The sequence below is a fragment of the Mesocricetus auratus genome, unplaced genomic scaffold (assembly GCF_017639785.1).
Source record: "Mesocricetus auratus isolate SY011 unplaced genomic scaffold, BCM_Maur_2.0 Super-Scaffold_100007, whole genome shotgun sequence".
Lineage (NCBI taxonomy): Eukaryota > Metazoa > Chordata > Mammalia > Rodentia > Cricetidae > Mesocricetus > Mesocricetus auratus.
Genome location: NW_024429191.1, coordinates 23,469,205 through 23,484,481, shown reverse-complemented (window position 1 = coordinate 23,484,481; position 15,277 = coordinate 23,469,205). Strand labels below are relative to the sequence as shown.

General features: G+C 47.1%; 1 protein-coding gene across 2 annotated transcripts in view; it reads right to left on the bottom strand.

The window, feature by feature from the left end:
• Ccnjl (cyclin J like) overlaps nt 1-15,277 on the bottom strand; it is a 56,238-nt gene that overhangs the window by 27,292 nt on the left and 13,669 nt on the right. The window lies entirely within an intron of this gene.

Below are 15,277 nucleotides of genomic sequence, written 5' to 3'. Positions count from 1 at the left end.
AGTCAAGTAAATCCTGCTGGCTTAGCTTCCCAGATGCTGGGATTTCAGATGTAAGCCATTACATCTTGTTTTTCTTTTTTGAGATTGATTTTTATTTTATGTGTATGAGTATTTGCCTACTCGTGTGCATGCGTGCGTGCGTGCGTGCGTGTGTGTGTGTGTGTGTGTGTGTGTGTGTGTGTGTGTGCATTCCCGGTGCTTTAGGAGGCCAGAGGAGGGCATCAGAAGAGCTTGGGAGCTTCTGGGAACTGAACCTGTGTCCTTCGAAAGAGCAGAAAGTGCTCTTAACTGCTGAGTCACCTCTCTAGTTCCCCATTTTTGTCTTCTCCCTTACTTAAAATAAAGGACTATGTACCCCAGTCTGTCCTGGAAGTAGCCATCCTCCTGTCTCAGCCTCCCAAGTGCTGAGATTACAGCTGTGCATCACCTGCTCCAACCAACATTTTCACATTAATTTTTTTTATCATATACCTAAGATATTTGCCTTTTGGTCAAGGTAGGTTAGATATATTTGTTTAGGAAACATCTCCAAGCTTTTGGCCTTAGTGCTATTTTCCTGGCAGAAAATCCTGTCAGGAGAACAAAGTGGAGGAAGAAGAGAATGGGCAGGTCCAAGAGAGGATGAAGCAGAGGTCACACATCAGCCTGCACACCCACAAAGGCTGCAGGCACAGAACTAAGGAATGCTGGGGGCTGGACACTGGCGTATGCTGCTGGGCTGTCCATAATGTGTCTCACTGGATCTGTGACATCACCACCATCTGATTGCTGAAAGTACCGAGACAGTTTTGCTCACAACCCCGCTGGTCCTGTGGCCTGGACCTGTGTGTGACATTCTGGGCTAGCTCAGTTCTCATGTGTGGCTGAGTGTAGCATGTGTGCTTTTCAATCTCTCTCTCTCTCTCTCTCTCTCTCTCTCTCTCTCTCTCTCTCTCTCTCTCTCACACACACACACACACACAAAGTCCTAGTGACATTCTGTTAATCAGAGAAACAGAAGAGGAACAAAACTGAAGGAAAACAGGAAGGAAATTTGCAGACAAGGAATCATGAGTACTTATTAGTACCATTAAGCAAACTGGAACCCCCACATAGATGTCAGCCCATCTCTCAAATGGTGTTGCGGGTCAAACCCAGAGCCACGCACAAGCTAGGCAAGGGCCCCGCAACTGCACCCAGCACCTTACCCCTCTAACCCTTTACTCAGCTAGCTGCAGACGAGGACTAGAAAGACGTGTCTGTGCGTTCATTCACTGGAGATATGAACGCATTCATTTCACTACCACAAACCTTCTACGCTCTAGGCATTACTTTAGACCCCGGGGATATAGCTTCAGAAAGGCAGATTCAAACCTAAGTGTAGGCTTTGAAATGGAAAAACTCTTAAAGGAAAACAGGAGAAAATGCATATGACTTTAGACAAAGCAATGGTTTCTTAAATATGATCCCAAAAGCTGAAGCAGCGGAAAGAAATGTAAGGTAGACTTTAAAATGAAACTTTCATGTTGCAGAGATGGCTAAGCAATTAAGAGGGCTCGTTGTTTTTCCAGAGAACCTGAGTTTGATTCCAGCCCACAGCCACCTGTGTAAATTTGGCTCCAGGGGATCTGACACCTTTTTTTCTGGCCACCTGCACATATACACATATATGCATAGATTTAAAAAATAAAACAGAAGTAGGCAAAGTATGCAGAAGGCATTTCTTTAAAGAAGGTTTAAAATGGCTAGAAAGCAATGGAAAAGATGTTGCACATGGCTAAACACTGGGGAAACCACAGGGAAATAATACTTCATATTCCCTGGGGATGGATGTTACATAAAAAAAAAGAACAAAAAACAACAAACAAACAAGCAAACAAATTCCAAACAAAAAACCCACAAGTTTAAAATAAACATGTTGGTGGGGACGTGGGCAAATGAGAACCATTGTACATGGGTAGTGGGGAAGTCAAAAAGGACAACTACTGTGGGAAGTAGCAGGGTGCAAGTCCTCCTATTGCACTCAGTCACTCCCACTTCTTGGGACAGACCAACAAGAAATGAAAACATGGCTGGACCGCAATGCAAGCTGCTGATGCACGACAGCCAGATTCCCTAAAGGGAGGGAGGCCGGTCCGAAGCTTGAGTTCGGTTCTCCCAAACCCTTCTTCTCTTCTGGCTTGTCCTCAGAGCTCTAGAGATCAGGTCTGGATAAATTCCTTTCTGTCTCTTAGTTCGTGCGTGGAAGAAAACCTAGTTTTAAAAAGTCCCTCAATCTCAAGGCTTTGCTGAACTAGCAAGAGAACCAGAGGCCAGAAGACTTTCAAAATAATGGGTTTCATTCTGACATTTTCCTATGCGTATCACATAGCTCTACGTGTGTGTCTTGTTTAGTTTAACCAGTGCCATCTGTGTGAGGTTGGAACTATCTATTAGAGCCTGGAGGGGTCACCGGTGGGTACCCAACTGAGGGCAATGACTTTCCCCCTTTCTTCAATACATCAGTAGTCATTGTAACTGTTCTCCAAGTCAAACAACCACCATCTTGGGACAGTCAGCTGTGTCCTCGTGCAAAAGGTTGTCCCAGCTGGGCTTGTCGACTGTTTATACCCACTTAGGGTCACAAGATGTCACCTGAAAATCTAGCCATTCTCTACCACTCTTGGCATACAATCCTGCCTTAACTGCACTTGGCTTCTGGGAGGGGCTGGAGTATGTAGGCCAGGGGAGTGTTGGTGAGGGGAAGTTCCATCTATCAAACTATAGGAAGCTCTCACCCCTGCTGTGTCAAGGCTTTCCAGGTATTGCTTTTGGGGGGACACTCACATCCCTTTAAGCAACCCCTATGCTCTATAAGGAAGACAAAATCATTGGTTCCCCCAGGGTGAACTCTGGCTGAGTAGTGCTTAGTAGTTAAGACCTCAGGTGTAGGGATCCACCAAGTTCTCTCACTGGGAAGGGATTTTTAGCAACAATAGCAAATTCAGGAGTAGGGCTGAGGCTCTCTGAACCTTTCCTCCACTGCTCCTGACTGCTCACAGGCCCATTCTTGTGCAAACCCAGGGCAGGCATTGGCAGCTGTTTTGAGTCCATAATTCCGATGGTGCTTCGTTGCCCAGTAAATGGCTACTTAGTTTTTTGGAGACAAGGTCTCAGGCAGCCCAAGATGGCTTCAAATTTACTGTGCAGCCCACGATGACCTTGAATTCATAGCGTCTCCCTTCCCAGGTGCAGGAATTACAGGTCTGAGTCACTATCCTTGGCTTTATTTATTTATTTATTTATTTATTTACTTACTTACTTACTTATTTGAAGCAGGTAGCCAAGTTGGCTTCAAATTCACCGTGCAGCCCAGGATGGCCATGAACTCCTACCATCTCCATCTCTCAGGTGCAGGAATTACAGTCTGAATCACTATGCTTGGTTTTATTTATTTATTTATTTGAGGCAGCTTTTGCAATGTAGTTCAAGCTGGCCTAAAACTTTCTAAATTGGCCCAGGCTGACTTCACACTCCACCTTAGCCCATTAGGTTCTGGGATTATGTGCTTGAGCGGCCATGAGCAAATGAACATTTTATTTTTGAAATCATGAAGGTATTTTATTCCCAGCTTAAATTAGGCAAATGACCTGCCAAAGCAGGATGCTTTTTTTTCCCTCTACATTGCTTGGTGGATTTATGTGGTTACTCTTAAGGGAAGCTTCCAAACCCCAGCCCCTCGGTGTGAATACAACAGCTGGATGCCCAATAACTAACTGTTGAAGCATGGATCGAGGAAGGTGTACTCTAGCTACAGCTCTGGGTCTAGTAGATGCCAGGGGACATCAGAAAGGAAACACAGACAAGCTTTTCTTTGGTTTTGGTAGTCTGAAACTCACTTGAATGTTCGCTTCTCCTGTCTCTGCCTCCTGAGCACTGGAATGACCAATGTGCCCCAAGCAGCTCGAGAGGCAAGTCTTGAAAGTGTAAGAATTTGCCTCAGAAGATGCAGGAAGGGAAGGTCACTCAAGCTGGACAGTATCTATAAAGCAGAGGTAACAGGTAGTGGTTAAAAGAGCCAGGTGGGCCAGGCGGGCCGTGGTGGTAGCACACGCCTTTCATCCCAGCACTCCAGAGGCAGAGGCAGGCGGATCTCTGAGTTTGAGGTCAGAGATCCTGGTCTACAGAGTGAGTTCCAGCAAAGCCAGGGCTACATGGAGAAACAATGACTTGGAAAGCCTAGATAAAGCAGACTGGAAGGTGGTTAGGGTTTGATCTAAGAAGTCTGTTCTGCCCTGAGGACAACAAGGAGTCATAGAAAATTTTAGAGTAGGGCTTCTACCTGGTCTGAGAAGCCTTCCATGAGATCTCTGCAGCAGCCCAGTATTGGGCTCAAGCCAATGCAGGCAGTAGCAGCACTTGCTGTAGGGTTCCAGCTTCCGCAGCAACCCCACCCCCAACCTCCAGCAGACCCCACAACCCCGCAGGCTGCCTGAGTGTTCCCTCTAAACACCAGGCTCTAAATTCAGGCCATCGGTGTTGCAGCTGCCATATTAGCCTTTGCCAAATGGCCTTTGCCCGGGCCATGTTACCCTCATCAGGGTAGTTTAGCCAGCACAATCAGATAAATGAGGACCCGGCTGGCTTCCCTCCCTTGGAGCTCTACACAGCCAAGTTCAGTGCCTTCACGATCTTCCCTCCCTCTTGTCAAGTGAGAGAAGAGAGCTCTACAGAGCACCCTATCTGTCCTCTTACTGGTTCCTGGGAAAAAGCTCTTTCCTTGAGCTTCTGGAAGAGAAAGCATAAAGAAGACACATAACAAGGCAGTAAGCAGCCGTGCATGCCAAGGAGTAGAGAAGAGCAAGGCTTTCCAGAAAAGACTAGGCACGGGCTGACAAGCTCCTGACAGCCACAGCTAGGCTGGCTCTTGGAGCTATTTTTCCTACTTCATCTTGACCATCAAACACTTAAAAGTCATTTCCTGAGAGACACGCCCCCCACTTCTATTGTTCCAAGTGGGGTTCTCCTTTCTCTCCTCACCTGCTGCTTATTAGGGGGGAGGGTTACATGGCTCACACAGGCTTCAACTCACTGTGTGGTAGAGGTAACCTTGAACTTCTGATCCTCCTGCTTCCCCTCCCAAATGCAACCACAACTCTTTTGTGTGATGCTCGGGAGTCAGTATGCTAGGCAAGCATACTACCCACTGACCTACTTTCTGAATATTTGTTCTTCACGGCCAAAACTCTGCTTATTTATGTCTTTCCACTAAACAGCAGATTCCAGACAGCCAAGGCCAGGTGCTACTCATCCAAGTTTGCCCCACATCCAATGTAACGGCTGACACACGAGCACGTGTTGAAAATGTATGCTGAGAGAGAATGGTCACCGTTCCTCACAACAAATGATGTGTGTAAGCAGCTCCTCCGGCCGGGAAACTGATTTCTACTATTTGCTAACCTTGGGCACAGAAATCTGACTTTCAGCGACCTTGTCTGAGAAATATGGGTCACGTTGCTGTAAATTTAACGTATTTGGCACACACCAGGGATCCAAGTGAGAACGCAGAATGGCCCATCCCTGGAACTGGGTAATCAAACTCCAGATAAGCAGGGTTTATCTGAGGCCTGGAGCCTAGTGGAAGGCTAGAGGGCTCTCAAAGGAACTTTCTTTGCGTTAACATGGAACAAAGTTTTCTACCTTGGGGTGTGTGGACAGCTGGGCCGAGGGAGCCTCTGGTGAAAAGGACAGCTGTCTATTAGCTTGCTCTGCAGGGCCCCCAAACCAAATGGAATTAGTCATGCTGAGCCTGAGTTTCTTCCTGTCCCCCCAGAGAAGGGTGCTGCTTTGGCACAGGAACAGCAGCGGTGCAGGGCCTGCAGCATGCTCGCCCTGCTCAGTCTGAAAGTCCAGCTGATTATGTCGCTAACCCAATTAGCAGGGGAGAGGCACTCATTAGGCGCGGCTTTGCCCTAAGGATCTGCATTCTTCATTCCCCAAGCACTCCTGACCTAAGCCTTGTCAGGCTGCAGCAGCTAGAGTACAGGAAGCAGGCCTTGCTGGCGCTGGCGAGTGGCCTGGATTTCAGGGACAAAGGAGCAGCATGCCCAGGGCGGCTTGCAAAGCTCTCTCAAGATCAGGCAGGCGCTTGGCAGGCATCAGCAACCAGCTTGGCAGGGTGGGCTGTAGGAACGTGGCCAGGCAGGGTGACCTTCCTCTCAGCACCAATATAGCCAGCAGCAAGGTTACAGGGGGGTGGAGAGGAGACAACAGGGACAGATGGATTGAAGGCCCTTCCAGACTATCCATACTCCCCAGATGTTGGCCCCTTATCACCTGAACCAGGCAGGAACGCCTTCTGTCCCAGGTGCTCGGAGAGATGAGCAGATGGAGACCAGGGACAGATGGCCAGGGTCACCAGAATTCAGGGAAACACACCTTGCAAAAACCTGCCTTTGTTATCATAGCTGGGTTTTTTTTAAATAATTACCATTAACTAAAATATAATTTTTTGTTAAGGTATGCACCAAAATGTTTACAGTGGGCAGGGAATGAAATGGGCTGGAATTTGCATGGTTTTGCTCTTAAACTTTTCAATTTTGTCTGAATAAAGAAAATCAATATATAATTTTATAACTTAAATACTAAATTTGTACCTCAAAGAAAAGAAAAGGTATGGAGAGGGCTAGGTCACTACTGCATTGAGGTCCAACTCAAACATTCCCCCCTTCCCCTTTAATCAGCTCTTCAATTGGGAAGCTGCCACGCTGAGTGAGCATCCGACTGCACCCTCCTGAAATGTATACAGCATGCCAGTAGTTTCCTACTACTGAGCAATTTTTGTAAAGTTTTATGTTCACTGAGGAATTTTAAGATTTATTTGTATTTATGTACCTGTGTGTGTGTGCGCGCGCGCGCGCACGCGCGCGTGTCCCTGGGTTTATGTGCTCTATGTATGTACAGTTGCCCTTAGAGGACAGACATCCTGGGACTGGGAGTTAGAGGCAGTTGGGAGCCACTCGATGAGATTGCTGGGAATTAAACCTGGGTCCTCTGCAAGCGCATCTTAACCACTGACTCATCTCTTCAGCTTTTCATAAAAATACCCAAAATAACCTTTATGAATTCTTCCCACCCCTGTGCCTACCCCCCCAAGCCCCCACCAGGGCTTCTCTGTGTAGCCCTGGCTGCCCGGTAATTCAAGAGATCCACCTGCCTCTGAGTGCTGGGATTAAAGGCATGGGACCCCCACCAGTTCCTTTATGATTCAGAGGGATTCAGAAAAGGGCAGTGGATTCTCTAGAGTTTTCAGAACATGGGATCACACAACAGCATCCTGCTTCTCCTTTGGAAAGCTTCTTGAACATTTTCAGTGGCTGCATAGTATTTCACAGCCCTGATTTTTTTTTTTTAGAAACATGGATTGCTTCTCTTCTATTGGCCTCTGTTCTCCCTCTGAGACCTTCCTCAGCCTCTGCCCCATATGACAGCATTCCAGGAGTTTCTCACAACCAGCAGGTCTTTCTAAACAAAGTGTTACTTACCACACAGTAAGGACTAATGAATACCTATTGAATTAGTGAAGGCATGTGTGAATAAATGAATGGAATGTCTAGGGGAAATCCTTCCTATGCCTTTGGCCTTTTATGCTCTCCTTTCCCCTCAGGCTCCCTTAGCTCTCCTGTGTCCTTCTCGTCCTTCTCGTGGTAACCAATGTGGGGGTGTCACTGCCCACAGAGGGACTCCCTCTCTGTTGTGACTTGGTGGGCAGCACTTCTGAGTCAGGAAGAGCCATTCAGAGGAAAGGGGAGGTGGTGATGTCAAGTCAGGTTTGATTTCTTCAGAATTGCTGCTAGCTCAGATAGCTAGCTCAGAAGGTAAGGGTGCTTGCCATCATGCCTGATAATCCTTGGGACCCACATTAGGAAAGATGAGACAAAGTCCTGCAAATTGTCCTCTGTCTTCCATACATGATACACAGATCTGTGCTCACACACAGATACACACACACACACACACACACACACACACACAAATGCATACACAAAGCAAGTAAAAAGTAAATGCAATATACATTTAAAGAAACCACTGTTGGAAAACCAACCTGGGGTTCTGCAGCAGAAAGAGGGTTACCCTAGAGGGAGAGTTCAGGGAAACAAGGATACATGATTCATACATAAACTGCACAGAGTCCCCACACTGAGCTGCATATACAGGCAGTGGGGATGTCTGGCCAGGTCTGCAAAGACACTGCCCCATCCCCTCCGCCACACCTCCGGCACAGTGGCACTGACCTTGGTAGAGTAGCAAATTCTCCGATGTCTGTGTTGGACTTAGGAGTGCTGGTAGTGCTGGTGTGTAGGGCCAGCTCCAAGTGCACAGGCTCAAGACAGGAGCCAGAGCCAGCCAGCCCTGTAGCTGCCCAGCCACAGAAGTCGATGACCCATTGAAACCTTGACATCTGAAGGTCAGTGCTCTCTGGCTTCCTCTATGGGGTGGAAGTGACACCCCCAGTTTTCACCCTTGGTGTTCTGGTCTGCATTATTTTCTTCTTCAGACACTGGCTTAAAAGTCATTTCCCTGCCAAGTTTCTGCCAATCACTCCCTAAACATCTCAGGCTTTTCATTCATTCATGTCCACAGGCTCACTCTTACTGCCTTCCTTGACAGACTATATGGGGCTGGGTACCAGGTTCATGTCATTCAGCTTGTGACCCCAATGCCCGATACAAAAGAGATGCCCAACAATTGCCCAAAGCTCCTATTTTTGAGGATGGCACACACACTAGTAGAATTACAGAGGTGAGAGCAAGTGATGAGGTCAGTAGGCAACTGTGACACTCACGAGATCAAAAGGGAGGCCTGAGAAACTGGCCATCTGCAGTGCGGAGAAAGAGGAAGCTCTCTTCTTGCCTAAGTATAGACAGGACAGGTGCTTTCACAGTGCCTCAGGAGCCTCAAGAAGAATTATAAATATGAGCAACGTACAATGACTTATGAAAATGTCATAATGAAACCCATCGATTTTATGTAACTAGAAATATTTTGTGATGCTTTTAGTTGGGAATAAAGTTTATGAAGGATATATTAATTATTAGAGAAATTTTGCAGTTTTCTTTTTCTATGTTAAAAAGACCATAAAAAGAATGACAAATTATCTACCTATCAGACACATCAAAGGCAATGTTTCCCACTGTGCATTGCACGGCAAGGCAAATCAGTCCTGTGACATGCTTCCTAAGGAAAAGGGTTCCACAGGCCAGTTTGGGAAACACCACATACCACACCGCTCACTCCTATCAACACGGTCCCTGAAACATTTGTTTGGTAAAGGATATTTATACAATTTAGGGGAAGTGTACACTAGGTTTATTTTGCCACACAATACCACCACCTCTCTTTTGGAGGGCAGAGTGACAACACTCCAGAAAGCCTAGACTGAAACCGTGCTTTAGGGGGGTTGGCTGGTGAGCAGCGTGTGGGAAAAGGAAACCTCCAGAGCTTGAGCAAGGTGGGACTCTCGTGAAAATCCCTGGCTCAGTTGGTTCATAATCTGATGATTCCTCTGATCCCAGAGATTTAGGAAAAGCTGGCTGAGATTAAGAATTGCAGTTTCCACTTGCCAAACTGCCTCAGAACGAATTTCCCTATGGCCATGACATTAACAGCCTGAGAGATGTCTTTCATGGTAAGGAGAAGCCAGCATGAGGAAGCCCAGGCAGCCAAGGGTCAGGTGCCTACCAAAGGTACAGGGACTAGCATCAGGATGAAACACATACCCATACCCCATCTCATACATAACACTATACAACTCACAATTCTGGTGGCTTCCGGTCCTCTGTGAACACTGACCTGCCTACCCCATGGAAGCCCTGTGTTCCAGCTTGTTAAGACTATGAGACATGGCACCCTTAAGGCAAGGAAGGCCAGCTCCCCAAGCTTCTACTCCTCTCCCTGGATTTCACGGGTGTTTGGAATTTTTCAGTGTGATAAACAACTTTGCACAGCCTTCTGATAAATGCAGAGTTCTACCGGACATTTGTACAGACGGACTTAAAACATAACATTCGCAAGCCTATATATTTACCGTGAAGCAAGAGGTGAGGAAACACCATGTGCAACTAAGGTGACCGACAGGAAGTGGAGACTTGCAAATCTCAAGAGAAAAATGCAAGGAGAGGGGGAGGGGCTTTTCAAAGGCCTCTGAGCAAGGCCCCAGCCTCTCCTCCTCCTCCTCTCAGCCTACTACTTCAGCCTGAGGAGGCATTTCCGTAAGGCGTGAACAGCTCCAGCAGACACTGTTTCAACATTCTCCAAAAGCCAACAGTGCTGGTAATGTCCCCTTCTGCGGAAGTTGGGCCCAACTTCCTTCCAGCAGGGTGAGAAGTCATGCCTGTGACATCCGTCACTGGCCTCCTGGACTCCTCAGCAAATGGCAGACGTGTCAATTCCCCAGATCGCCTCATTCCTGAGAGCCACAGTCACTGGCCCTCAATGCATTCAATATTCATTCAGTACCAAGTCCAGCTACAGCTGAGACATCTGACAGTGACCACACATGCCTGCTCACCCCTCGCTGGTCTGCCATCCCACTCAGACCCCAAATACCCCCATATATAGCACACAGCCTCTTTCATCACACCCCCAAGGGCTTCAGGTCAGCCATCCTCCTGATATGGCGGCATCCCTCACACCTCCTGGACTGAGGAGACTCTTCGTCCTCCTACACCCTCTTATCTAGGGTGGGGCCAGTGTGTCCCTGCTTCATTGCCGACTCTATAATTGATCTGGTCTTACAGCTCTCTTCTCTGGGTCCCTCCTCCACCACCTCTCCAGCTCCTGTTCCTCTTTCCGTCCCTCCCTCCCTCCGCTCTCCCTTTCTCGTTAACAGTCAGTTCCATCTACTTCTCTCCTGCCCCCCCCCATCCCCTCTCTCTGCTAGGGAGTGACCCAAGGCCTGCACATGCTAAGTAAGCAGTCTACGATGCCAGTCAGCACTGTGATTCTGTCGAGAACCCTAAAGCACCTCAATGACACTCAAAGCTCCTATCACTCATCTTCAGATTCTTTTTGTGGTCTCTCCTGGGCACCGTAGTGAAGCCCGCCATGGATCAATAGGAAATTAACTTCCACCCTTACTTCTGCAAAGGGGCTCTGTTCCCCTGCCCCACTCACTTCCAGTCTCTCAAATGATAGTCAGTTGACCACAAGCACCAGGATCTCCTGAAGACTGGCTTACAACAGCATCTCCTCACTATGCAGCAGTCAACAGGGTCTCCTGTAAATTCATTCCTGTAAAGTCTACCTAGGACTTCAGAATGCGACCTTACTTAGACACAGAATCCTCCCAGGTGAAACGAAGATAAAACAGGGCCAGGGTGGATTAGGAAAAGGAAATAGGGACTAGAGCTATGGTCAGTAGTTAAGAGCACTTGGTCCTGCATAGGATCCGGGTTCAATTCCCAGAACCCATACTGTGGCTCACAACTACCCTTAAGCTTAGTTCCAAGGGATCCAATGCCATCTTTTGACCTCCAAGGAACCCAGGCATGTAAGTGGTATACAGACATACATGCAGGGAAAACACTCACAAACATAAGATAAAATATATTTTTTTGTTGTTGTTGCACTGTTTTTGTTTATCAAGACAGGGTTTTGATAAACCCTGGTTGTCCTGGAACTAGCTTTTGTACACCAGACTGGCACTCGAACTCAGAGATCTGCCTGCCTCTGCCTCCCAGGTTCTGGGATCAAAGATGTGTGCCACCAAGCCTGACAGATAAAATAAACATTAAAAAATTTTTTTAAACATAAAACAAAACAGACACACAGAAAGAAGGCAAGGTAAAGAGAGACACAGTGAAAACCTTGTTAAGGCAGAGCAGGAGGAACTGAGGAGATTCGACTAGAAGCCAAGGAGTACCATAGACTGTCATCAGCCACCAGCAGCTGGGAGAAGTAGGAATGGAGCCCTTCTGAGAGATGACATCATGAGTCAAACTTGTACCTCAGAACCAAGAGAACACATTTCTGCCATTTTAAATCCCCCAGCTACTTCTTTGTTACAGCAGTTCTAGGAATTACATTCATCTCTCAAACACCTGACTCAGGGAATCAAGAGTTCAGCAACTATTGCTAGCACTGCGTTGCACTTTGCAAGCCAATTCAAAAAGGGTAAAGGACTCTACACTGAAATCATAGAGGCTCCCAATGCTTCGTGTGCAGTCAGCTGAGAGGGAAATGAAAAGTACCACAAAAAAGGGCTGCTAGGAATGTTTGAGCAATTATTTCTTCTTCCTTCCCTTCTTCAGACGGGGTCCTCATATATCCTAGGCTGTCTTCCAATTTGCTATGTGTCCAAAGATGACTTTGAACTTCTGACCCTCTTGCCTCCACTTCCTGAGAACTGTGATTATAGGTATGTGCCATCATGCTGGGTTTTTTTTTGTTTGTTTGGTTTTTTTTTTTTTTTGCCATCATGCTGTTTTATGTGATGTTGGGGATAAAATTCAGGGTTTTGCGCATGCTAAGCAAGCACTCAGCAAACTGAGCTACATTCTTCATCTCTCTGAAGCCACTTCCATAACCAGATGAAAGTATGTGTACAAGGCATTCATTTGGCAGTCTCTGGCAGGTACCCTATAGGCATCTAGTGAACAGCAGCAACTTCCTTTAGTGGGCTGCATGTCCTTCAACATTACCAGACAAGGTTTCCTCTTGGGACTCTCCAAGAACAATGTTTGCTATGGAGCTCCTTTATTCCAACCAGGGAGCAACATGCAGCCTTTCCGCTTCTGTCCACTGGTTTTCCTGACCCTAATGCTGAAACCTAAAGGCATGCACTCTTCCTGTGCTGGTTCACAAACCACTGCCTTGGGTGGTTACAAACCAGCATCCAATAACAATGAGCCAGCTCTCCACATGCTTTGAAGATAAAGCGTAAACTTCTAGGGAGACCAGCATGTCAAATGCCAACAGTCTTGGTCTATCCCCATCTCCCTCTAAATCACCAAGGTAGTCCCCATGGGGCTCATGCTTTGTGTGACTGCCACATGCTGTCCTGGGCCTTGCTAGACCAACTCCTCCGTACCCGTCTCTACCTGCCCTCGTCTTTCAAATGGCATCCTCTATTCCTCTATAGCTTTTCAATACTCCCCAGGCAAATCCTCTCGTCTGTTGTAAATGGACGGTGTGTGTGTGTGTGTGTGTGTGTGTGTGTGTGTGTGTGTGTGTGTGTGTGTGTGTGTACTGAACTGAACTTTCCAAACTACTAGCTTTGTGGTCTTGGGTAAGTTATTCAATTCTATAAACTTAACTCTCCTATCTGTAAGATCATAGGACACACTGGAGAGGGTTGCAAGAGGTCTTAGCAACAGAAGGGAAATCCAGCTCTTAGCAGACAGTTGAGCACTCATTAAATGGTGGCTACAGACATCAACTCGCTAGCACACTGTAAGCACCCATTAAACTTATACTGTCATTATTGGCTCTTGTGGTCATTTACATATGGCTGTAACTGATTTTCTATGAATGTCCTTAGGTATGCTAAGGGCAGCTTTTGGGATATATTTCCCCTGGCAGAGCATCAGGATAATGGGTTATATATGGAGCACATTAAAAGCTGTAGACAAAGGTGCTCTATAGTGGGTCACACTGAGTACTGACAAAATAAAAATAGTCCAAAGAGATATCAGCTCCCCCCAACTCAGGAGCAGCAAAGCCTAATGGTAGGTGCACTGACTTCTTCCCTCTTAACTAAGAATCTCCTTCCCAAAAAAGGGAAGGGCTTCAGGTCAGCCATCCTCCTGGGTGTTCTCATACCCCTGCAAGATGTTCCCTACTGATCTGATGAGATCTCCCAGAAACTACTTTATGGTTGGGTTTTAAAGTAACCGTAAGAGTTGGGCAAAAATTTACAAGAGTCTAATCTTGGAAGGGTAGGAGGATGGAGAGCTTGAGGTGAGCTGGGTTCTTTTTTTTTTTTTTTTGGTTTTTCAAGACAGGGTTTCTCTGTGGCTTTGGAGGCTGTCCTGGAACTCACTTTGTAGACCAGGCTGGCCTCGAATTCACAGAGATCCACCCGCCTCTGCCTCCCGAGTGCTGGGATTAAAGGCGTGCACCACCAACGCCCGGCTGAGCTGGGTTCTTAAATAACAAAACCATGAGGACTAACCTCTGAGGCACTTGGGACTATGGAGAATTATTTCTGTGGCTGGGCTCAGGGAATGAACGTAGAGAAGTGGGTGAGAAGGCAGAAGTGTTACAGTGTGCACCAAATGGAGTCTTCGTTTGCAGTTCTGTCAAAACCAAAGGTAGCGGGAAAGGAGGCTGATGTTAGCACTACTTCAAAAGCGTCCTATACACCCACCTTCTCACCCTGCTCAGGGAGGGCCCAGGCTGTTTGAGGGGGAGTCCATGTTGTGCCACCCCCAGCTGCACCCTTATATACCACAGATATCAACTTCTTAGCTCATGGCCTACAGCCATTAAAAGTAGTCTTGACCGGGCGTTGGTGGCGCACGCCTTTAATCCCAGCACTCGGGAGGCAGAGGCAGGTGGATCTCTGAGTTCGAGACCAGCCTGGTCTACAAGAGCTAGTTCCAGGACAGCCTCCAAAGCCAGAGAAACGCTGTCTCAAAAACAAAACAAAACAAAAACAAAAAAAAACCCAAAAAAACAAAAAACAAAAACAAAAAAAAAGTAGTCTTGACTAGGAGGGGAAATAGAGATTTTGTGAGCTGATTGTAGGCAGCTGGACATGGGAACATGAATGATCAGGTTGGGGGGACACAAGGGGAGAACCCTGAAAGACTACTGGAAAAGGGGTGGGCATTTCAGAGCCACGAGAAAGCCTGGCACAAGAGACTCTCCCAGGAATCTCCAAGAATGACCCCAGCTAAGACTCCTAGCAATAACAGATACGGAGTCTGAACTGACCATCTCCTGTGACTAGGCAAGACTTCAGGTAGAGGGAGTGGGATACCAACCAGACAGATAACCTTCGACCTACAGTCTGTCCTGCCTATGGGATGTGCTGGGATAAGGGTAGCCTACAGATTGAGGGAGTGGCCAACCAATGGCTGGTATAGCCTAAAACCCATGCCAGGAGAGTAAGCCCACCTCTGACACTGCCTGGAGTACCAGGACCCACAGACTGGATGACCCAGAGACCTAAGATAGAACCAAATATAACTTGAAGAAAAAAATGTCAACGTAATGATGTCTAATGATATCCTGCTATATTCATAGATTGGTGCCTAGCCCAATTGTTATCAGAGAGGCTTCATCCAGCAACTGATGGAAACAGATGCAGATGCAC